The sequence below is a fragment of the Hirundo rustica genome, chromosome 4 (assembly GCF_015227805.2).
Source record: "Hirundo rustica isolate bHirRus1 chromosome 4, bHirRus1.pri.v3, whole genome shotgun sequence".
NCBI classification, from domain to species: domain Eukaryota; kingdom Metazoa; phylum Chordata; class Aves; order Passeriformes; family Hirundinidae; genus Hirundo; species Hirundo rustica.
In genome coordinates this window covers 58,797,492-58,821,521 of record NC_053453.1, presented here as the reverse complement: position 1 = coordinate 58,821,521, position 24,030 = coordinate 58,797,492, and the positions used below count along the sequence as shown (strand labels likewise).

Sequence of the window (24,030 nt, the reverse complement as noted above, 5' to 3'; positions counted from 1 at the left end):
TTTCCCTTTGGCTCGAAGTAGTTGCATCAAGAAACTGCTGATGCAAACCCTTTTTTAGTCCAGAGCTTTATCCCTCTTCCTTCCCTGCATGTGCACACGTACAGCCAGCTATGTTAATGAATAGGTGTGATTGTTCCTTGTCATTTCTTGAGAGGAAAAACCTAATCCTGGACAGAGTGTTCGTGTTTCTGCCCATCCTACATTTTATCCTATTGCTGCCAGCAGTAAATGGAAGACTTCTGCTGATAGGAATAAATGTCATCTTTTTCCCCCTGCTTGCTGAATAAAATATGCTGCAGTTAGGAGGAGGAAATTAAAGTATATATTAAAGGAAAGAGCATGTTGTGGATCCACTCTGAGGTCAGATGCGCACTTGAACCCCCCTGCTTTGTGCTGTAGTTTCCTGTCTTTCTGCCTTGTGGCATTTTCACAGCCCCACACTGACCTAACAGAAATATTAATACAGACACTGTCGAAGGGAAAACCTTCTCCTAAGCTAAAACCGGTCACCAAAACAAATCATAATTTGTACGGTAGCCAGGCCATCCTCACAGATAAGCTGGGAGCTGGCGGGACCATCCCCTTGGATCTGACACCACTGGCTGCTGACCACTGACTCTGAAGGCAGTGATGGCTCTCTGGCCAGACACTTGACACAGGGAGTTGCCCAGCTCTGTAGTGTCAGTCTTCTCAAAGGTGGAGGCAGTGCACACACCTCTCACATAAGCCTTCACACAAAAGGTTCAAAGCCCTGAGGGTTCTTTGAGTGAGAAGTTGACTCGAAAATTCAGTATACAGGTAGTTGCCTCCTTTATCTGATATGATTGTCTTCCTATTGTGGGAAGTAGATGAGCAGAGATTTGTTACCACCGATGCTGCAGGTTTCCTCTGTGTTTGGGTGTGTTGCTTAATCTGTTTTCTCTCTCTCTCTCTCACTGTCCTTGAAATAAGGTATTGTTTTTTTATCTTCCATGTTCTGGACTGAATCTCTTACACACGTACTCTGCTTAAACAGAGCTGTGGTTTTGGACACTGTCAGCTTGCTGCTGCCTCTAAAGCACAGCAAACAGCCCAGTCCTACTAATGTGCCTCCTCCTGCCTATTGCACATCTATATATTTCTCCACATCCAATGCTGAGTGGGAGGAAGGATGATGAAAAGGCCAAAGGACCCCTGAGCTGCTGGCTGACATGAGCTTTGGCAACAAATCAGAGACTGCAGTTGCTCACGATTTAAAAAGCAATCTGTTCAGGAGGGACGTGCTACCAGCTCTGCTCACAGCCTGGTGCAGTAGCCAGCTGCTTAGCAGGCAGCTTTCCTCCTCTTCCCACTGGCATCCATGCTGGTGCTCCACAGCACCACACCACTGAGATAAAAATAGGACCCCAAAGTGGTAAGCAACCGGAGGTGGGGATAATTTCTCTCCACAGGGAAGTGCAGCACAGTCAACAACTGTGGGACCATCATTAGCAGCTCAGAGGCTGGAACCATGCAAAAGCCTCTTGCTCACCCTGAAGCAGGCTTGTCCAGCTGAGCTGCTCATCTCTGGATGAGCTCGAAGCCATGGCAAGCTCAGTAACCTGAATGCAAAATCAGCTATTAAAATGAACCCAGAGACAAGCCTTTGTGCCTCAGCCTGTTGGCCTTTATCATCTTCCAGGCTGCAGCACCCTCACTACACTGATGTCCCCTGATGCCAGCACAGGGATCACATCCTCTAGAAGTGCTGGGTGTGTGCAGGAGCCCTTGTGTAGAATTATGTGATTGACTCATTGCCTTTAACATAGACTTGGTGAAAGAGCTTTGGGTTTTTTTGAAGCCAATTCTTGGTGAGGAGGGGCACCTTCCCTGTAACTCAGCTAGGCTGAGGGTTTAGGCATGTACCCCGTGTGTTCCCTTTCAAAAGTGCTGCTGTGCAGAGCTGTTCACACAACAGCACCTTCCTCAGGAGGCAAATGTTCTTCGTCTCCCTTCTGGACTGGAAGGATTTCTACCCAGCAGGAGGGCTCAGCCTTCCCTCCCTGCACTCTCGGTATCCCGAGCAGGTACACAGAGACACGGCACGGTGTCAGCATCCCATCTGGGCAGAGAGATCATAAAACCTTGGTGTGGGAGGGAGCACACTTACACAGATTTTAAGCCGCTCTGCAGAGGGTATGATTTAAAAAATGGCTGCCTTGGGAGGCAAACAACCCTATTATGCTTGGTACTAAAGGGACACACGGTTCTCATTAGTGATCTTGTTTTCCCTCCTCCTGCTCTGTTATAACCACTCAGATGCTTCCAAATATTTCCCTGTTGATTTGGTCTCTTATTTAACGAGGGCTGAATCCGAATGCACTGTGCGTATATGAACCTATAGGCTAGGCCTGCTCTCTGGTGTATCTGGAGAATCAGGGACTTTATAGACAAAAGTAAAGTATTTCATAAGTCTTCTCAAGGGCTGGTCACAAGGTCAATTTAAAAAAAGAAAATACATTTCTTCCCCAGTAGTGAGTATTTGAGGTTGGTAGTTCTTTTAGCCCTGGTATGTGACCAGCCCGGTATCTGTTTATCTCTTTTCCAGGCACTGATTTAAAGCACAGCTCAGAGCAAATTTGTAATAAAATCTCTTTTCCTCTAAGGCCCAGCAGCTCACCCCCTTGTGCTTCTAGCCTGTGTCTCTGCCTGGGTCTCCAAGGTTCAGGCTACAGGGCTGCCATGTGATCACGTACACTCTGAGAGCTCCTGCAGCCTTGTACCAACTCGAATGCTGAACCCTAAGAAATTATCTAACTGGTCAGAATGGGTTTTAATATTTATATATATATAGAGAGAGATGATGTATGTGGGTTAAGCTTTTTATCCTTTTGGCCTTTCCAGTAAATAACTGTGCTCTTGCTAGTGATATCAGGATCTTCAGGCTTCTACCAAGTCCAGTAATACTGGGGGCAGGGGAGGAATAGGTTTAAAAAAGAAGAAAAGAAAACTAAATATTGGAAACCCATAAACCACTGATTTTATTGACCTGCTAGATTCTCTTCAATCATGGGCAGGACTGCCAGGTTTTGGGGAAAGCTCTTACTGTCTTGTCTTAATGCTTTTATCACTGAAGCACACATTTATCCACAGAATGGGCATCAGAAGTGAAGCTAGAAGAGCCCCAGGGATTTATATCTGCTCCTTCCTCATCACATTATGTGGGAAGCACAGAGTGCTCTTGGATCCTCTGACTGTCTCTGAAGGCACGGCAGAGATTATTGTAAAGTATCCGTCAATAACATTGTCGCTGAACTGCCAAGAGGAGTTTCTTGGGATTTATGAAGAGACTCAGAGAGGAAGAAAAGTTCCAGGTAACAACAAACAATCCAGCTGAGGACATTCAGTCCTAGAAATTTCCCACTTTCACTTGGGCCAGCTTCAGAAAGCCCCAGTTGCACGGCTCCAATGCGTTGGCAGCCTTAAGCTAAGCTGCAGAGCCCAGGCTGTAAACTTGGCTGTAGACCTTAATCCTTGTGTCAATGTGCTGCACTGATCCAGCAGAACAGCCCTCTTAGGGCCTCAGAGAACAGTGAAAGAGACTACAGAGAAATAAGCTGTGATGTGGGGACACTTGTCCACATGAGTCGATGTTACCCTGGTTTTTCTGAGTTTTTTATAGCCTTTGGATTTTCTTAAATGGAGTCAGATCTTTTTAGTTACTGTAGAATATTAGAGCAGTTTTCTAACTTTTCCCACAGATGTAACATAAACAAATCCTCTGTTTTTCATTCTCTGTCCTTTGTTTGCATATTTCTAACCTGAAAACAATTGTAACTGACAGTTGGTTTAGCCACTTGGCTGAGGGGTGAAAAACCCCAGAAGCCAATCCACAGCCAGACCCACAAATGTATAAAAAGTAAGAAATAAAACAAAGAGGCTCTCTCTCTCTGCCTATCTTGCTTTGAGCTGGATCGGAAGGACCTCTGCCCTGCGAAAATCTCTTGTCTGCGTGTGACTGCTTTGTGTGTCTCGGTGACAAGTCACCTGTGATTTCCCAAAGTTTCAGCTTCATTTTCAAAGGTGAGCCCCCATCCACCGTACCCTCTGAGACAAGGGTGGTGCATGATTTGCCTCTTGGAGGTGGAATGGGTGACACTGAGGCACTGAGGGGTCTGGTGTGAATCTTCACGCCAAAAAATGGATTACCTTCCATGCAGTAGGCTTTATTTTCCTCGCCTTGATCCTGCTGAGGTGCAATCCCATCCCTGAGACAGCAGTATAGAGAAACACAATTCCCAAATTAAAAGAAAGCTAAATTAAAAAGAAAGTGAGAACTTTAATGCTGTTTACTAGCAAGTTAAAGTTTCTGGAGGCCTTACTATCTGCGTGTGTACAGGATGCTGTGCAATTATGCAAAATCTCCTTGGAAAGGCAGTGAAGCAGGGAGCAGGAGCACAACAAAGTAATTAAATTTTAAAATACATGGAGGAAACGCTATTTGTTTCCTGTTTTAAAGGGTCTGTACACAATGTAGGAGAAAAGGAGGAAGGGGAAAAAGCGCTATATCGAGCAGCAACTTGGAAACAAAAGGAATTAACGGGAACTTGTTGGCACAAAAAGTAAATGGGGAAGGAGGAAGTAACAGGAAAGGAGTGTGGAAAAAACTCAAGAAACTTGATCTTGCACAGATTTTATTTGGTATGCTGCAGATGTTCCTTCTCTCAGCATCTCCTCACACCATTTCACTCCGGGTTTTTTTCTTTCCCTTCCCTCATCCCCCTTTATTCTTCATCTGTGTGGGTTTAGTATATTGTGTTTGCAGATGATATACAGAAGAACTTCATCTCTGTAGGTATCCACCCTGATTTGCTGGTTGACCAAGTGTGGTGGAGGAATCTACCACCAGCCTTTGGGAATACTGCAGGTCAATTTTAGTGTATGTATTTCTCCAAATATTTTCAAAATTAAGTGATGCTTCTGGAGAGAGCTTTTGAGTAATAACTGTTCTGCATAGGCCCTCATCCTGTCAGCATGACAGCCGTGGTGATGGCTACTGCTCTAGAGAAGAGGCCCTGTTTAACTTCTGAATGGGTGTGGTTGAGGGCTATGTGCGTGATCGTTGTAGCTCTCAGATACGGGGAAGAAGCTGTTTTTTTCCCCTGACACTTGAACAAGAACACTCTTTTGTAACGAAACGCAGTAGTGATGCTTCCTGCTGAAGACTATTAGGGTAATGGAACATGCTAGGAATATCGTTTTCATCAAGAAAACACCCACCAAATCTACAGTTTAGCATGTCAGTTAACTCCGAGTTGGGAGTGAAAGGACAGGAGAGGGGGAAAGACAGAGGAGATGCTAAGGAGCTGTTGGAACACTCCACAATTATCTTCCTCCAACAGCTAATTTGTAAAAACACACAAGAAATTCTAAAAGTACATCTATTACAGCTGAGAATGGCAGTTTAGCTATCATAACTATTTACATGCAGTAAAGAGGAAAATACTATCAGAAATGGGGCCATCAGTCAAAGTTTTGCCTGAATAGGAGCCTCACAGACAGCTCCCTGGAGCATCCTCCGGCACACAGACTCGCTGCTAGGTAATAGCATTTGTTATGGCTGGCAGTTTTTCAAGACTTGTTATATTAAACTAGATTCCAATGTCTATTTATGTGCCAACATATTGAAACAGCCTGTTTTCTTCTTCCCCCCACCCTTCTCTAGAGCTGGTAAATAACAGAAGTTTGTGGGTGCCTGTCTCTAAACTAAGTTACTTTTACCCAGGAGCTAAAATATAGAATTAGGCTTTAGTGTCAGAATGAGCTAGAACTTTAGGATGATGTTATGATGGGAAGAAGGAGGCTGGGAAATTCAAAGAGTCAGAAAGTAACCAGAAAACAATTTAGTGTGCATAATAAGGGGAAAACCTATCTGTGGAGATGCAGTAAGGGCAAAATGCTGAAGTTTGAAACAAGGCTGAAGTGAAATTTGTGTTTTGTAGGATTATAATGAACAAGGCCTGGCTTGGTAACATAGGAATGTGGTAGTTTTCCTAATTGGTTTGCCATCTAACTGAAGACTTTTTTTTTTCCAGATGAACTTAAAATGAGTGTTTTAAGGTTTTGTTCTTCAGACTGTCTTTGGCCATGATCTGTGTTTCAATGAGGGTCATATATAGGTTCTTTTAAAACTCAATATTAAAGCTGAATTTAATATTCTGCATTCTTATTCTTCCTAGGACAAAACCTATCACTGCTCCAAAAATTCCCGAGGAGATGATCTTGACATAGATGTCATCCTTCCAGACTGGGAAGGAATCCTGCAGTCACTGGGACACCCCTGTGAGACCCAAATGCCACCAGGTGAGCATCCAAGTTCTTCTGGCTTTTGTAACTCCCCTGTGAAAATATGCAACATCTGTGGTGGGGCTTTTAATGAACCCACGAGTGCTTCAGTGCGTGTTTGAAAACTGGGCACGTTCCTCAAAGAGAGCTGGGAAACCTGGTGGGTGCCACTGTCCTGCTTCCAGCAAACAGCAGACAAACCTGGCACCTCTGGGCAAAGCTCTCACCACAGAGCTTGTCAGAGGCCTGAACGTGGCAGAACTGAGGGGCTAACAATAGCAATGCCGAAGTATGTTGCTGAAAATCTCCTGGCGCTTTCATCCGTTTCCCTTTCTTCCTCCCTTATTGTGCCTGCTTTTAAGGTAAGAGTTAAATTTTCATTCATGTGGCAATACCATAGACTTTTAAACCATATGAAAGGTTAACTTCAGAAGTAATGAATAATATGACCAAAATAGATTTGGACCAGTATCCCATCTTTGATTTTTTTTTTCTTTTCCCTTTTTAAAGGGCATATCAATCTTTCTGCCTTTGCTCACATTTTGATAGCTAACCCTAGGAAATAAGAGCCAATTGTTAAATATGCAGCATTGTGACTTTGTTCTTCGCTTTGCGCTACAGCTGCCACAGGAGACTTGTAGCCCTATTAAAATCCATTATTCTCCCTGAAGTCGTGAACTTTCTGGACTGAAAGAAACCTGTCTAATTGTCATGGCAAAGTGATGGTGTGCGAAGGATTTGGGCTAACCAAAGAGTTACTAGGTGAGAGAGCTCACATTAATGTTGGGGTGAGAGAAATTGAGGAGCATAACCAATTTTTTTTTGCTGAAAGACAAGGGATTTTTATATGGCACACTTCCATACTTCCGGAGGGATTTCTGATAACTCTTGGAGTTATGTCAGCTAGCCTCATACCTTTCCCTTCCTGGCAATGCTTTTGCAATCAAACTTGTTGGACACAAAGTCCTAATCATGGCATGGCTGTGCCTTGGAACCATGACAGTCTGTGTAGGATACTCTTTCCCAGGCTTTAACTTGCAGGAGGACAAATTGCGATGTCCGTCCAAAGCCGCTTGCCAAAGACAAGGCAGCAGGCCAAAGAGAGGGGGCCAAGGGAGGGGACAGCTTTTCCTACAGCTCTGCTGAGTGTGAGGAGGTACCTACCTGACTAAAGAACTTGATTTTGTAGGACATTGTGCGGAAAGGGAAGCTGTACAAGTGTCCTCTAAACATAGAAGAAAAAGCATAGACTGGAAATTTAAGTTGTTAAAACATTTATGAATACAAGGTTCTTCAGTGCCAGCTCTCAGTGACGTGAGACACTCCAAGTGATTTACTCCCCGGAGGATATGGATGTCCTGCAATCCTGTGAGCATTGCGTGGTGTCTTGCACACAGGAGCCTGAGGGAGGGGCTGCCTGTCAGGGCAGGGATTTCTCCTGACCACTGTGGTCCGGGCAGTGGGCATTTGCCACTAGTGACTTGTAGTGGTCACAGTGGGTGTCTGTAACTATTGGTCTGAGGACAGCCAGCAGTCTGCTTACAAGTATAGCCAGTTCTCTTCTGGCCATGTCTGCAGCCTGATGCACGAGCTCAAAGCTGAATGACATTTTGAAGATTTTATATTAAGGGGGTTTTAAAGAGGGAAATATTTTCTGACCCTGCATTTTGAAAGACTATGGTTTACAGCCCTCAAGAGAACAAGGTTCACATCCCATTCTGGTCTTTTTTACAGGCAACTTCTGTGGTGACACTCCCATAAAATTTTGAGGTTCAGCGGTTCGTGACATTCCTTCAAAAGGGTTGTGGCAGCCATGAAAGGCTTTCTCTCAACTTGCTCTACTCAGAAATCATCATCTGGTAAGTGTTGGGGTGAGGATGGAGAAGTAGAGCTTAAAGTGTGGCTGTTCTATTTAAAAAAAATTCATCTGTCTGCTCTGAAGAGAAATGTCCATTAATAAGAAGAGATCGATTTGAGATCTTGAGTGTTGATGACTGAATGCATAAGTAGTGATCTAATTACTGTACTCATTTCCCAGAACCCTGTAAAAATGAGATACTCTCTTAGCTGTTGTTCTTTATCTGTGAGCATACCCCTTTGCATTCTGCTCTACAAAACCAGAACCCCCTGTCCCCCTGCTCAGTTTGTTAATGCTTCTATAACCTCTCTTCTGCTTCTTCCCCTAGTTAGGCACTAATGCTGCCAGGTGCTGCTGTTACCACTGCTCACCTCCCCAGCCTCTGCCACACACCCAGGGACCCACAGAGTTAACTGGGCTCTGAGCTTAAAGACAAAAGGAAACCTCCCTCACTCTCGTTTCCTAGGCAAGGGCACAGCTGGTGACATGGGTGGACAGTTTTCTCTGTGAAGAGCAGAGCTGCCTTGGCAGCATTAAGCAAATTAGTACTTTGATCCTGTAGATCAGAGAAACTTGGAGCTTGGAAAGATGTGTCCAGTCTGTCTACTCTGTTTTGTGGAAGTAAACTGTTTTGCCTTTCTAGCAATTTGAGCCATGTCTAATCTTCCCCCAACCTGCTTTCTTCTGTCTTACCTGTGCTCCTTACTGCTGTGTGGATGAGCACACCTGTCTTGGGCTTCAGAAGAAAAGCACAGCAATTAAATTTCTCATATTAAAATACATCAGACTTGCAGCACCATCAGCATGGATCTGTTTGCTTTTACCTGTGCACACACATGTTTCCAAGGTGAGTTTCAAACCCTAGCTCTGAAAATTATGAAGTACCTTTTCCATTCAATGCCACTGTGCTTCTTTTTAGCTGGGGTAGCATTAATTTTCTTCACTAGAAAGTAGCTAGTAAAGGGCTGTGTTTTGGATTTATGCTGGAAAAGGTGTTGGTGATAGAGATGGTTTTGCTGCTGCTGAGCAGGGCTTGGCCAGAGTCAAGGCCTTTTCTGCTTCTCATACCTCCCTGCCCGTGGGGAGGCTGGGGCTGCAGGAGGAGTTGTGAGGGGACACAGCCAGGACAGCTGATCCTAACTGACCCAAGGGATGTTCCATACCTTGTGGCATCATGCTCAGCTTTAAAGCTGAGGAAGTAGAAGAAATATTTGGAGTAGGGATGTTTGTTTGTCTTTCCAAGTAGCTATTACCTATGATGAAGTCCTTCTGTCCTGGGATGACTGAACACCTGCCTGACCATGAGAAAAAGTGAGTTAATTCCTTGTTTTACTTTGCTTGCATGCATGGCATTTGTTTTACCGATTAAACCACCTTTATCTCAACCCACAAGTTTTCTCACTTTTCCAATTCTGTCCCTGATCCTGCTGGTGGGGAAGCAAGCAAGTGGCTGTGTGGGGCTCAGCTGCCAGCTGGGGTTACACCATGGCAGCCACAAAGCAGTGTTGCTGTTATAAAAACGTTGATTTGCTGAATGTGCTTTGCCTTAAGCTACTGTCAGAGATCATTCCAAGATACTCTTCCATGCTCTGATGTATCCAAAACTGCAGCAAGTTAATTCAGTGCTCACCCCAGGTACTCCACATAGGTGGTAGTCCTCCTGTCTCTGCGGTTTGCAGTGCCACCAAATCAAGTGCAGAAGCATCCCTGAGGAATGACTGATTATGTAAACTCGTTTTGAGGGTTGGCTTGCACTTGTTTAAAACAGGTGCTTATTGGGAGGGATGATTGGTCTCAGCATGGAACTGACCCCTGTTTAATTAATAACCCCTGTCTGGAACTTCACACTCTAAACAGGAAGTAGAAAAATAAACAGCTTAAGCCATCTGCGCTAACATTTTCTTGAGGGCTTGACTGCTCTTATTAAATGGTTGTGCCTTTTCCTGGGGCACACAGAAGGGGTAGAGGGAGCCCATTGTAAAAAGTCAGTTCCAAAGGACATGACCCAGAACGCCACCACAAGAGGGGAAGCAAAGGCATGTGTTGTACCCTAATATTCTCAGTAGATTTCTCTGAACAAGCTCTGCCAGTGACAATATTTTAGTGGATTTATTTTCCTAAACTTTATTTCTCCCCCAGATTCATCGTCCGCTTTCCTAGTTTCTGAGGAAAGTAAATATTCTTCACTTCCAGTTTTGTTCCTTTCTCATGCCTCTTGTGATCAGTGGAAGCTGGTGGGTGTGTGATACAGGTCATTTATGTAGTGTTTAATTAGCTGTTGTTACTTGAGATGGTTGGAAACACTTTGGCAAAACGATTTTGCAAAATGAAGACTTATTGTAATGGAAACACTTTATAAATACCATTTTGACTGAAAGAGTCAGGAAATTATTCTAACCTGCAGCACGTGGCTCTCTGAAAAATCTGTGAAGGGCTGGTTACCCAGGACATGTTTCCAGCCTGTACACATCCTGCTAGCCCCCAGACAAGGGACATTCCTAAGCCATCTTGTCAATCCTGGCACACAGATGGGCTTACTGTTTCCCACAGGTCTACATACATCCAGAGCTGTCCTTCAGCAGTGTAATCCTTCCTGTGCAGCATCCTGTGCTGCTGGCAGTGGTGGCAGCAGGGATGGAGTACGTACTTTGATGTGTACCTGGGAATAATATTAGGCTGAGGCACCACATGCCTCTGTTGAGCCCTCATCTCTATTTTATGGTATAACCCAATGACGATGGCATAGGTCTAGAATGTTTCATCAGGGTCTGTGGATTTGATGTAGGCTTGTCCTGGTTTAGGGCAGATTTATGAGAAAACCCCTGAATAGGGTCCCTCTGGGGAGCAAACCCAAAAGCCTCTTCCCCCATCTGGTCTGGGAAAAGAACTTCCTTGGAGAAAAGGGGAAAAAACTATTTTATTTAACAAACAAAGTGCTCACAAGCATAAAGAATAAATAATATGAAACAATAAAACCTCTCGTTACTCTGAGATGGGATGGTAAATTGAAGAATTCCTTGCTGTGGGTAGCTCAGCTCCTCAGTCTCTTATCAGCTCTTCCAGTGCTGGAAAAATGCTGTCCTAAGTCTCGGGGGGTGCAGGCATGAGATTCAGGTGTCTCTCAGGGTTTTTCAGTCTTGGACAGGTTTAAACAGCCCCAAGAAAAAGGAAAAAACAGTTCAGAGAGCTTCTCTGCCTCAGCTAGTTAAACTAAGAGCAAAGCAGGTCTCTGTGCTGCTGCTTGTCCGTGCCTCAGACGAGCACAATCCAGGAGCAGAAATGCAGAGGAGGGAATGCTGTTTTCAAAACAAACTCTGTGCATCTCCTTTCACCCCCCTCACTCTCAGAACTAGTCTCACAGTAGTGATTCTCTCCCCAGGATCCTGCTTCATGAGTCTGTGCTTCATGCTAGTCAAGGTTGCTCCTCTATGATCCTCCCCTTACCATCTAACCCCCTCTTTTACCCTACTCATCCTTATTGGATATAGCTGTTACTCGTCAGGGGCAAGGCTGTATTGGTTAATTAACACAGCTGTTACTTATCAGGGGGTTACTTAGCCTTAAATGTACAGAACTAAACATAGAGCATAAACAGAACACACAACCGGAGATACAAGCATGAAAAAGTCACCCCAGGACAAGGCTCCGTCTCTGTTGGGGTCTGATGGCTGAGAAGGTGAGTGACTGACTCACCTCTGCACTCCCTTGTGTTGATTGTAATAGCAACACATCTTTAGAGAGTACAAGTTAAGCTTCTCTGTCAGTACAGCACGCAGAGCACTGGGATCTCACTGGTATTCCCAAAATGTCCCCATGGTGTCAGGTTGTAAGTGTTGAAGCATGAGTATTATTTGGTAGCAGATGTTAAAAGTGAAATTTTGACTCTTCCTGTTGTCTGAATCATGGAGGGGTTTTGACAGAAAAAAATGTATTCATTTTCCTTCTTCCTTGCCCGATGGCAGACAGAACATTTCTGTGGAAAGAAATACTTGTTGCCAAATGAGAAGGATGTCAACTCCCTGCTCCCTGCTTGTGAGAGCTGTGTGCACACACTGGTTTGGGTGGTTTTCCTCCTGGAAGTGGCCTGGCACCCCTGGAGCTACAGAAACTCATTGCATCAGGTACCATTTGGAGTCCCACCACGTTCAGCTGTGCCAGGGTTAATGATTATAATAACACTGACAAGGGGCCCAGTGCTTGTGTGTGACGCTAAGAGCAAAATGAACAGCAAGCCTTTGGGCAGGCTAGCTTTGTATTATCTGGTTAAAACACAGCGTGAGGGTCAGGAATGTGACTTTAAGGTATAATTGCAGGCTAGACATGATCTAGAGAACAGCAAAGATCACCTATTCTACCTGTCCTTCCAACCTGTCGGAGCTGTACTATGACATTAAAGTTAATGAGCCAGAAATGAGCAGGCACGTCCCTAGAGAGCTGTCTTTTTTTTCTTTTTTTTCCTCCCCTCCATAGACTGGAATGCACAGCTCTAACATAATATGTGCAGCACCTCTGTGCTGGTGGTAAATTAATGCCTGAGATGGCAGGAGCTGAAATTTAGAAGAAAGCTTTTAAGTTGCCTGTACCCATTGTCTGAACTCCAGGATATTCTTGTCAGAGGAATATTTTGTTGCGGCATATAATTTAGATTCTATATATAAATATATATATAGTGAAAAAGTTGGACAGAGCTGAGAGAAGTTACCCCTTTCAGTTTGCTGCGCACAACTTGGGCAAGACTTGGGGGAAGGGAAGGAAAGGAGAAGAACTGAAGACAAATACTAAGCAGTGGAGAAATGTGATCTAAAGAGAGCCAGTGCATGAGCACAGAGCATGTGAATAAGGAGTCTGTAAACACAAGGATTTCACCATATCCTCTTGGAAAATTCCACGGTTCTTCTAAGAACTGTCTAACTATATACACTGATGATGGGAGGCTTCTGCACCCGAAGGAGTGATGTCCTGGGTCAAACTTGCCTGAGGAAAGTGTCTTCCCTCAAGTCCCTGAATCCATGTCTCTTTGGAGTGTGTCATCTCTTATCTTTGTAGAAACAGCCTTCAAACTGTGTTCAGTTCGACTGTGCTGTGGCTCCAAACAATGGTATTAGGAGAAAGCCTCTTCTGATTCATTAAAACAGTGCTCTCAGGCATCCAGCAAGTACAGCAAGGGAATTTATACATTATTAAAGCTCTGTCTCATCTGTTCTGCAGTGTTGATGTGGGATGGAGAGAGGAGGCAGTGAGCTAAGAACAAGAAAAGCAGTGGGCTGACAGAAATAAGAGCAGGAAAGTTGTACCTGGGGTTGATGGGAATTTGCTTTCCAACAGAGGCAGATCTCTGACAACAACCTGCTTGCAGGTGGTAGGGATGAAGCAAACACACTGTGAGATGCTTAACAGGATGGGGAGAGCCAGGAGCTGGCAGTAAGTGTGGGTTACTCTGACACAGAAAACTGATGGAGGTCAGTGACAGCTTAGACCAGGACCACTGCCAAGAGAGATTTCCCCTGCTCCTCAAAGCTTGCCTGCAGTGTGTGAAATATTTTTCACCTGGGAGCCAGGCTGTCTCTTCTATTGGGAAGCTGGGAAACTTTGGTAAAGGCAAAGCCAAGGTGGAGGCTAAACAAAGGGCAATGAACTCAAGGGAGCTGAGATCACTCTCCTGGTATCTCAATACCCAGGGCCTCTGGCCCATGTCCACTTTGCTGCTGCTCAGCAGCATGGCCAGCTACCTCGTGGTGCCAGTGTCTCCTTGGGACACCTCAGTGCCTGGAGGGGAGAAACCTGTCCCTTCATCTGCAAATTGAAGAGAGCTGTACCACCTTCAGTACAGCTCCCACCCTCTGCCAGGAGAGGTGGGGTGCACATGTTTGAGGGCAGCTGGCACTGAGCTGGTCTCTGTCCTGTCTGAACAGCCCCTGTGCCAAACTTGGCTGTCTCCTTGTCCTTTGTCAGGGAGACTCTTGGTGGCCATGCATCTATTTGTTTGATAGACGTGACAAGCTGGCCAGTATTGCAATCTGAGGCTTTTGTGAATTTTTCCTCAATGAAGAGGTTGTCACATGTACTGGGTAAATATTCGTGAATTGGGTTGCTTCTCTCCAAACCCTCCCTCTTTGGAAGTCCAGACTTGAGCACCCTTTTTCAGAAATCTTCTTTTTACTTCAGTAAACCTTGTGGTGCTGTAGTGCTCATATCTGTTCAGTTCTTGAAAGGTACCCAGGAAATATTATCCTTCAGCATCTGGGTGCATGGCTAGTGTCAAGTCCTGTACACAAGTTGTGCTTATCTGTCAAAACAGAATTGGTAGCCCTGTTCCTCTGGGATAACCTGATTTACCAGAGGGAAGTAGCTGCTGCAGGGGCATGGGGAGCTAAGATGAGCTGCTCTGGCTGCTGTGTTATCTTGCTGGAAAGGAAGCGATCTGGAACTTGGTGTGCTGGCTTATCCATTTCAAATATGCCTTCAGGTTCCAGAGAGATTTATCTATGCCAAGCTCTTAATCTTGTCTCTCACGTAAGGGAGGCCCTACTGACATGATTCCAGTTGCCAAGAGGTTGGTTTTTTTCTCTGTTTTGAGTGGAAGGGTTTAGATTTACCTTCTTAGGGGAGCAAAGGGTGGTGTCTGACTCAAAGTTTCTTTTGAACTGGTAGCTAAAAACTAGATTTGGAAGTGAAGTGTATTTGTGAAGAAGGATTATAATGCCCAGCCCTATCAGCATGTATCAATGAACTATGAGCCAGGAAACCTCTGCCTGCATCCATCTCCTCTGGTTTCAGCTCTACTGTGCACTACATACACATCCATTCTTTAAACACAAGATAGGGAGCCCTATTCCATCTCTGTGTTGCTTATCACAGTCCACATAAATGTTAAAATATAAACATAGGAGTGTATGTGATGACGCAATGCGGTGTCATGGAACCAAGAGAACCTGGCAACCACCTGCTGCTAAATGGCTGAAGAACTTCAGCCTGCCCTTACACCAGGTCATTCTGGTGCAATAGTTAAAAAATCATAGGGGTAACTTTCAATTTATTAGACATGCCAAATACTGGAGTCGTTGTTGCTTAAAAGAAACCCTTCTTTCTCCTATTTTCATCTCATGCTGCTTTTGGAAAGAAAACCTCATATTCTAGCACAATTCAGAAAACATCAGTCAATCCTTACAAAAATAATAGTTCTCCTGAACTAGCAGAGCTGTAAATTGCAGTATTTTGTCAGGCTGCTGTGGCTGATGACTGAGTTGTGTTATAACCAACTTAAAAAAACTGCTCTGCCATCATGACAACAAAAGTGTTGGGGTTTTGGCTTAAAGATGTGATTTCCCCAATGTGTCTTCAGCTGTGCAAATAGAGCAGCTTAGTGTTTGTAATTTAGTGCCATATCACAGACCAGGGAGGTTTCCTGTTGTGAAAATGTGTGTGGCATTAGGGGAATAATATCCTGACCGAAACCTTCCAACAAGTGGGGCCAGGATGGGTTACCATGCCTGCTCCTGGTGGCAAGGAGCTAGGCAGAAGGAACCTGTTCTCAGGGCTCCTGATGTTCCAGCCACCACTTCTTACATATGGAAAGAGGATGTGCTGCCCAGTGAGGTGACAGCCTCATCCTAGACATGGTCCTCCCCATGCCTTGGGAGATGGACAGAGCTGCAGGGTCAAACCCGGCTATCAGGCAGGCTTGTGGTGGTAACAGAACCCTCTGGCCTTCCAAAGTGGACTTTATACTTTAAATTTCACTGGAGGAAGAGGGTTAGGGATAGCTTCTGGTAAAGCTGAAGGACAGCAATCAATACTCCTCTGAACCTTTTTTTTTTTTTTTTTTTAACCTAGAGAGTGGCAGCCAGTTGCAAGGGGTGTAACTACTGACCTGCTAAGGAAAGCATCATTACGTAAAATAATTTGGTCTTCCAGTGCAGAGCTAGAATTGAAATGCATGTAGAGTATCTGCTGTTGATTTTGTCCCTGAAGATCTGTTGCATGGTCTCCTTTTTGACCATCTGTTTGATACAGAGGCATGTGGTAAGAGAAGAATCACACACAATCCAGGGTGAGGTGCAGCACTTTGTGCAGGGGAGTTTTTCCTCTCCACCTTTGTACAAGTGATTCTGGCTCTTATATTCTAAATATACGCCTGAGGGAAAGCGAACAGCAGAACCAAGAATTATGTATATCTTTTGAAGGAAGAGGCACTGCAGTATTGAGGAAGGAGGCATAGATGTTGGGGGAGAGTTGCATTATTTAAGTGTGACAAGTAATTCCCATTAGTGTGGACTCAAATGAGCTCTTTTCTCTAGTTCTAGGCTTGTTTGAAGCAAGGGTAAATCACAAATTAATCTACACAGCATTGCTGCCTTTTTTTATTTTTACATATTTTTTTCAGAATAGTTCTTCACTGCAGGACAGCAGCTTTACCATACTGCAAATGTTGTTCCTGATTCATCCCTTCAGAAATACCTCATGCACAAGTCCCACAGCACTGATGTTTTTTGGCTTAAAGAGGGCACAGTAAGTGTTTATTGCACCAGTAACTCTTGTATGCCGTGTGACTGTAGTGTCAACATAGGAGTTCAAAATCAGGAGAAGGTTCTCCTGACCACCAAATCCTCCAGGAGCCCAAGCTGCAGTTCAAGCTCACCTGGCTTTCTGGGACCATGGGCTTCAGAGGTTGTATACTGAGATTGTGAGAGAATAGACTTCTCATCACAATTTCTCAAGCAGCCGTCCTGATGGCACCAGAAATGTCCTTCTCTTTGCAGTTACTGCACCAAGTGGGTTGTCTTAGCAAAGAAAGAAGTTCTGCTTAATTGCAATGGAGATGTTCTCCTGATTAATTTTTCTCTCTTTGTGGATTTTTTTTTCTCTTTGCTTAGAAGTAGCTTAGCAGTAATCCACAGGCACTGGTTTTATAAATAGGGGTTTTAAAAATTTTACTTAGTGTTGGATTAAGATGAGTGATGTGAAATTTTTGTTACTCTTTTCCCCAGAATATCTTGTGCTTAATGTTGGGGCTCAGATTTCTTACTTTTCACACTCTAAGTAGCCTACCACATTTGTACATGGACTGAGAAGAACTCCTAGAAGAATCTGTACCATTGGCATAACTAAAACCTTACAAACTCAAAAGCACATCAGAATATCCTTGAAGTAAAATAACCTGCTCTGGCTGGAAGATGTGTTTTATCATCTACATTTCCTTGCAAGAGCCAGTTCTTTGTATGTATTTTTTTTGGATGCAGAATGAATGCTCTCACACACCAACAAGGATCAGTTGCTATTTCCTTCTCGAGACCCATACTGCGTTTGATCTATGCTGGCTGCACTCTCTGTTCTCCCTTAATTTAGTGGCACTGTTTATGTAATTGCTGCTTTTCTGATTAAAGTGCATGAGTACAAGCTGGAGGTTTGACACAGGCAGCCAAACTTTTTAATTGCCTTTAGCTCATTTCTAGCTGTGGCACATCTCTTTGAATGCAGCTGACTCACGGGAAAGTCTGGGAGAGAAACTATACCCTTTTTATTTATGCCTTTTCTCTTGCAAAATTGCTCTGTGAATTTTTATCACCTAATGGTTTCTCTGACACCCTTTAAAACTGTTCAGCTTCTCACCAAGAGACTATTTTATATGGGACTTGGGCCAGTAAACCATTTCTGTGATCTGGGAAGTGCTATGCTTCCTTCACAGAGTAATCCATTTTGAAATTAGCTGGGCTTGCCTGCTCAAGAGGAGCTCACAGTTGCTTGGCTGCCACTCCTGAATGTACCTATTAAATGCCATATTTCTGTAAAAAAACCAGCAAAATCTATTGCTGACTAGCAGGTCTTGAAATTCATGCATGTCAAGGGTAGCATAAATAATTTCAGTGCGCAGTTTTGGAGACAATAGTGGTTTCTGGCTTAGTAAATACTCACATCTAGTCTATTGAAAAAAAGGTGATTATATAAGGTAGAAATCAGCTGGGGCTTCAGCAGAGCTGGGAGGAACAGACTTCCCTTTCATTCAAAATGCCTTTTAAAATTCAAAGCACTGAGTGATATGGATGTTAATTGACTTATCCTGTCCTAACCTATGTCCAGCCTTGTTTTGTTTCTCCCAGGTGGTTCCAAAGCACAGGTAGATTGAAACTCCAGATCTTTTCACTTCCTTGTCTAAGGCATCTTACAGAAATGCTATCACTCTGTATTGCTCCCATTCATGTACAAGCGTGATGGGTCATTGCTGCTGCCTCTGACCAGCCCAGTGGAATTGTGCCAGATTTGAGGACTTTGAATTTGAGTCTGTGAATCTGTGTGTTATGGGTAGCTGCCTGCTCACTACAGCAAATTATAATGGCAGGCTCCTGGCCCAAATTCCTTTTTAAATGTCCCTCTCCTCTCCCAGCAGTTGCTCAGGAAATACAGCTCCTGTGAAAAGCCTGAGGAGCTCCTTACTCTATGACTCCCTTCTCTAGCTCAGGTACATCCTTTTCCTCCAAGGCAAAAGCATGAAATTTAGCAAAAGAATACGCTGTATCCTGCTCCTTCCTTGTAACTCCCTGGGAGATCTGGCTGGAAATATCCACCTGGCCCACTACCAGTTAGAAATCTGGGGACTGCTGGAGGCCTGGTTTGTCTGTGGGAGCCTTTCTAAATGGTGAGGCAGAAGGAAGAATGCACTCACCCAGCTTGCAAGAGGGAAAGCAGAGATGATAACTTAAAAAAAAAAAATACAACAAACTCAGCCATACTGCATATTTCTCAGACTAGAAAACCATGATTTACTTGTTTGAAGGTTTTTCTTGTCCACCTCTGTTTCTGCTAAGCTTGTCTTTCTTTATTCCTGACCTGTGACAGCTGAAGGAGTTTTCCTGTTAGAGAAAACATGAATCTGGGCTTGCATACGGTGAGGAGCTGGGGAATAGCTGTTGTGCCAGATTGTTGTGTGGAGAGTGCTGGACTGCTTAAGTTCAATCTGGATCACCCTTGTCTTGCCTCCACGTGAGGCTGGGAAGCCAACACCCTGCAATTTTTTTAAATTTTTTTTTCCCATCAGCTCTTCTATCCCACTTGACCAAAGGCCAGCGAGCTGCAGGTTTCCTTAAAGTTGAGATTTTTTACTTCCCAGAGTTACAAGCAATGGCAGAGACTCTTAGGAGCAAACGCCACATTGTCGATACGTGTGGCAGGCTGCACACCGCACTGTGCTTGTACCTCTGGGCACAGAGGGAAACCCTGGCAGTCCTTGCCTGCTCTGGCTGCTCAGTTTCCAGCTGAAATTTGTGCCTCGCTTCCAGGTGCTGCTGGCTGTTGGGAGAATCTGTGAGGCGTAGGAAGGAAAATCAATCATAGAATAGTTTGGAAACATTAAAGCTCCATCTTGTTCCACCCTGTCTGCCATGGGCAGGGACACTTTCCACTAGACCAGGTTGCCAGAAACCCCATCCAACCTGGTCTTGGACACTTCCAGGGATGGGGCATCCACAGCTTCCCTGGGCAGCCTGTGCCAGGGCCTCAGCAGCTCTGAGTAAATGTGCTTTTATGGCTGGTGGCATGGTGCTCTGCAAACTCAGACACCTGCTTTCCCTCTTTAGGGCAGTCTAAGGATCCTAGGTAGTGCCAGGTGAAGATGTGCTTGCTTATTGCAGTGGTGTTCAGACCTCATTCTTCCAGCTGGGTTTGGGCAGTCACGGGTGCTCGGCACATTGGATCACAGCCCTCATTTTGAAGGTGCGTGTTTTTAGGTGTGCCCTTCACTAAGAAACGCTTCAGCTCAGTTCGTCTTCGGGCTTCCCGTCGCTGTTTCCTCACTTTCCTCCTCTGCTGCCACCACGTGGACACGGCTCGTGTTCATTTAAGGTTTGTATTAATCTTTTAAAAATACCCTCCACCCCTGACTGTGCACTGTTTTCAGCTGTGCACAACATGTTCCTTCATTTGCCATCAAGTTCAGCAGGAGGGAATCTGACACATTAAAATAACAAAATAAGGAGAGAGAGCACCTCTATCATGTTTTCCTTCCCCATTCTTCTACCGAAAGTCTTGCAGGTGTACATTTTTTTCCTCTAGAAAGTTGTGTAGAAGTAACTAAGTGTGCATGGAAAGTTGCAAACCTCAGACAGAAATTTCACAGGCATCTCAATCAAAAGCCAGGCTCAAGCCTTAGCAAAATTTTTCCAAAGGGCTGTTCCTGAGGCAGTTTTTTGTAGAAGACTCGTGTCACTGAGGGCTGATTGATTGGTTTTTATGTGCCATACATTCAGCTCTGAAAATTGCTCTTGGGACTCAACACCATTTATGCATTTCTGGAAATATAGTTTTGAGAGCAGACCTCTGTTAAAACTACCAAAATGGAGTTCTGGAGTGGAAGAGGGACTATTGGAGATGTCTGGTGCAGTTTCATGACAGAACAGCTTTGGAGCAGCAGTGCAACCTGGATCCTATTCACCTTGGGGCTTAATCAGGCCAGAGCCACAGGGATAACTGTATTTGAAACTGAACACACAAGGATAATCTTAGATATCCTAATTTTAGATTGAACTATAACTTATTTTTCCTATATTGGTCCATCAATAACATTCAATTTATTGTTTCATCAATAAATGAAATGTTTGTAATCCACTGCCATATAAAAAAGCAGCATACAGATGCAACTCTGTTAGAAGTGATGCATTATGCTGGAGTAGGCCCTGAAAATTTAGCTTTTGTGGGGTTAATTTGTATTAGCACATGAGCAAACCACTCATGAGGTCCTCACCTTGCCAAGTGGTTGGGCTTCAGGAAAGTTCTCTTTCCCTCTGCCACCAAATGTTGAAAGCAATCAAAATTTGGGGTGAGGGGCTGATCTTCTCCCCTGTGCTCTTTCAGTCCAGGGATAGTTGCTGGAAGTAAACACCTGAGCATGCTTTCTTTCTCTTCCTATCAGAGAAAATCCTTGTGAATGGCTGGAGCACATTTGATCATTTTACTGTCTTGTTATGGCGGGGGGGGGGGGAAGTTTAAATGAAACACAGACTTTAATGCAACAAATGCAGCTCTGTGTGTGTGGAAAGTTGTGCTGAGTCTAGTTTTCCAGAGTCATAGGACAGCTGCCAGGACAGATTACAGCTGGATTCAGCCCTTGACATTAGCTACATAGCAGGATGTTCAGTGTGGTAACAATATCTAAAAGAATAACTAAATGTCAAGCAGTTTTATTTGTTATAATAGCTCTGACAGAAGAAGTTTGGCCTCAGGGCTGTGAAGTCCTGATGCCTATGTGATAGAGAACTGCTGTTCAGCCGCAGAGAACCAAGAATGATTTTCCATTTTCTCTCTCTTTTCTCCCTCTGCTGGCCAACAGAAAAAGATCATAAAGCATTCAGAGCTTTCTTTTGGTCTTCAGAGACATTCTGATCTAGAATTCACCCAAACTCCCAGCTTTGACTCATCTTGAAGGTAGAACTAAAAGAGCCAAAACAGCCGCATCAAAGACCCACACAAGGTGGTAGACAACGTGCTCTTCTGAGGCCAACTTTGGTTTCAGCCTTTGTCTAGCAACTGTCACAGGACTATTCTGAAAAGCTCCATCAGTGCCCCAGAAAATTCCTTAAGATGAGTCTGGGACACCTGGGGCCAGCTGACCATTATCAGCCTGGCACTGCAGGTGTGAAGGCGCCTCTGGAAGTCTCCAGTCCAACCCCTGCTCAGGGCAGGGTGTTGTAAAGGACTCCTTCAAGTGAGGTTTTGAATATCTTGAGATGGAGATTCCACAACTTAGGGCATCCTGTTCCAGTGTCTGGCCACTATTGTGATAAAAAAAAGCTTTTTTTCTGTTTCATTGCAATTTCCTATGTTTGTGCTGGTTGCTTCTCACCCTTTCAGTCGAGCATGCCAAAGGGAAACCTCACAAATACCTGGTATTGGTGTTAAATGCTTTTGCACCCCAGAATTTTAGTCTTTTCCTCCTAGGTTGCCTACTGCTTTATATTTTCTGAGAAGCAATCTCTGATTATAAAATGAGATGATATAGCAGTGAACATTTTAAAATCTGCTTCTGCTGAAAGAAAGCCTGTCCAGCTGTATTAAGAGAAATATGAGCCTCTTAAAGCTGCTCACCCTTCAGACAGAAGGAAGCTATATTCTGTTCTGCCTTTAGAATTTAGAGCAGCCATTTCAAAAACAACCTTTAGCATCTTGAAAGCAAACATCCACTAACAAGGATTCTAAAAAATAAAAAAAAATAAAAAAAGGAAAAAGACTCCCATAAAAAGCATGAGTAATAAAAGATATTCTCTTACAACACCTGGTGAAATAATGGGAGGTGTCCTGGACTAGAGTTAAATTCTGCTGTATTTTTGACTACTGACACTTCAATGCATGGGGTTTCTCTCTCTCCTGGACTGCGGGGGAATAATTTGGAGCAGTCCTGCTTTAGATTTAGTACACTTTTTAGACTGACACTGAGAAAAGCTGTCTTTAACCATCTCTTTCACCCTCAGGAGGGCATTTTGTCTTTCTTCCCAACTTCTTGGAAGGTTTTCATCTGTGGCAGACAAAATGTTTCACAGCTTTTCTTCTGAGAGACTCAGAAGTATCTTGTGTATTGTGCTAAGATGAAATCCTCTGTCTTGCAGGTTCACCCTTGCAACTACGGAAAGCAGTTTTTGGGTTTTAACCCACAATACCTTTGGCATTATTTTATATGGTGGTTCTAATATAGCACTTAGTAGTCTCTACCTCTCCTCTCACCAAACTGCAGTTTTTCACAGGGTAATAGCCCTGCCTCCATAGATCACAGGAAATCCTGTGTACGAAGTAGGAATATCCCATCCAGGCTGTTTGGGACTGGCATAATTTTCACCATTGTAATACTTGCTGGTCTGAGGTATTTTTTATATTTCTGCAGAGGTTTGTGGTGGGGGGGTAATTCAGTCATTCCCTTGCCAAGATAAAAATTAAATATCTTGGTTCTGATCTGCAATGTTTGCAGTGAAGTGCTGCCAGTAGGATAATTAGTCAGAAGAATATAACTTGGATATTCATAAGCAGTGATAACAAATTTTTTGGCCTTTTTTCCTGGTCAGGTATGAACTGTAACAGCAATGCAGAGGGCCCTTGAAGCACTGGTTATTCTGCAGTGCCTGTTGTGGCTTCAGAAAGTTGAATCCTTTGGAAACTTTCTGCAGAAAAAAGAATACAAAGGATTTTAAGGTGCAGCCATGTCTGAGAGATGACATGTGATGAAAAATGCCAAAGTTCTGTACAAAGCTTTCAGGTTCATTTCTCTCCAAGCACATCATCCATCAGATGATGAGCTCAAAAATTATGGACTGCCACATGAAACATTGGAGAAGTAATCCCTGGAGAACTAAACAAAATCTGTGAGTGTTTCTTACCTATACAAGAGAATATGAAGTACTGTGTTTTCCAGTCATAGTGCTGGTACGTTCTCCTTGCACTGGCTTTCCAAGAGATCCAAGGGTATAATGAATTGTACTGGAAAAGCAGAATTGGCATTCTGTTGGAATACCCAGGTGCAAAGTCTGGAATACCAGATTTTGCTGGGAAGAGTGATGAAAACCTCCCTGTTTCTGGAAAGCATTGCACCAGAGTGTTGCAGCCATGGGGAATACTCACTCTCCCATGTGTGGGACTTAGGAAGACATTCCAATCAGCTCAGTAATAACCACTGCCTTCTTTTTTTTCTGTTTCTAGAGTTGTGGCCCTCTGAGTCAAGCAAACCTGATTTGTACTTCTTCAGGGTAAAAACTCTTTGTTTTCCCAGTGCCCATCCTGATGTCCATCCACTTGAGAACTGTGGGAATAGAAGTTGTTGTTGAAGACAGGTAAAAAAGCTGTTCAGTACCTCAGCTTTCTCCTGATCTATTGTTATCAGTCTTCTAGCATTGTTT

At 44.0% G+C, this 24,030-nt stretch overlaps 2 long non-coding RNA genes across 2 annotated transcripts; both read left to right on the top strand.

The window, feature by feature from the left end:
* Nucleotides 1-3,148: 3,148 nt before the first annotated feature.
* On the top strand, nucleotides 3,149-7,613 carry LOC120752277 (uncharacterized). Its single transcript, XR_005700658.2, has 4 exons — nucleotides 3,149-3,332; nucleotides 6,198-6,321; nucleotides 6,925-7,065; nucleotides 7,493-7,613. It is a non-coding gene; the product is annotated as an uncharacterized LOC120752277 (long non-coding RNA).
* Nucleotides 7,614-12,129: 4,516 nt separating this feature from the next.
* LOC120751965 (uncharacterized) lies at nucleotides 12,130-23,925 on the top strand. The gene is made up of 3 exons (XR_005700560.2): nucleotides 12,130-12,282; nucleotides 16,545-16,669; nucleotides 23,834-23,925. It is a non-coding gene; the product is annotated as an uncharacterized LOC120751965 (long non-coding RNA).
* Nucleotides 23,926-24,030: the final 105 nt, after the last annotated feature.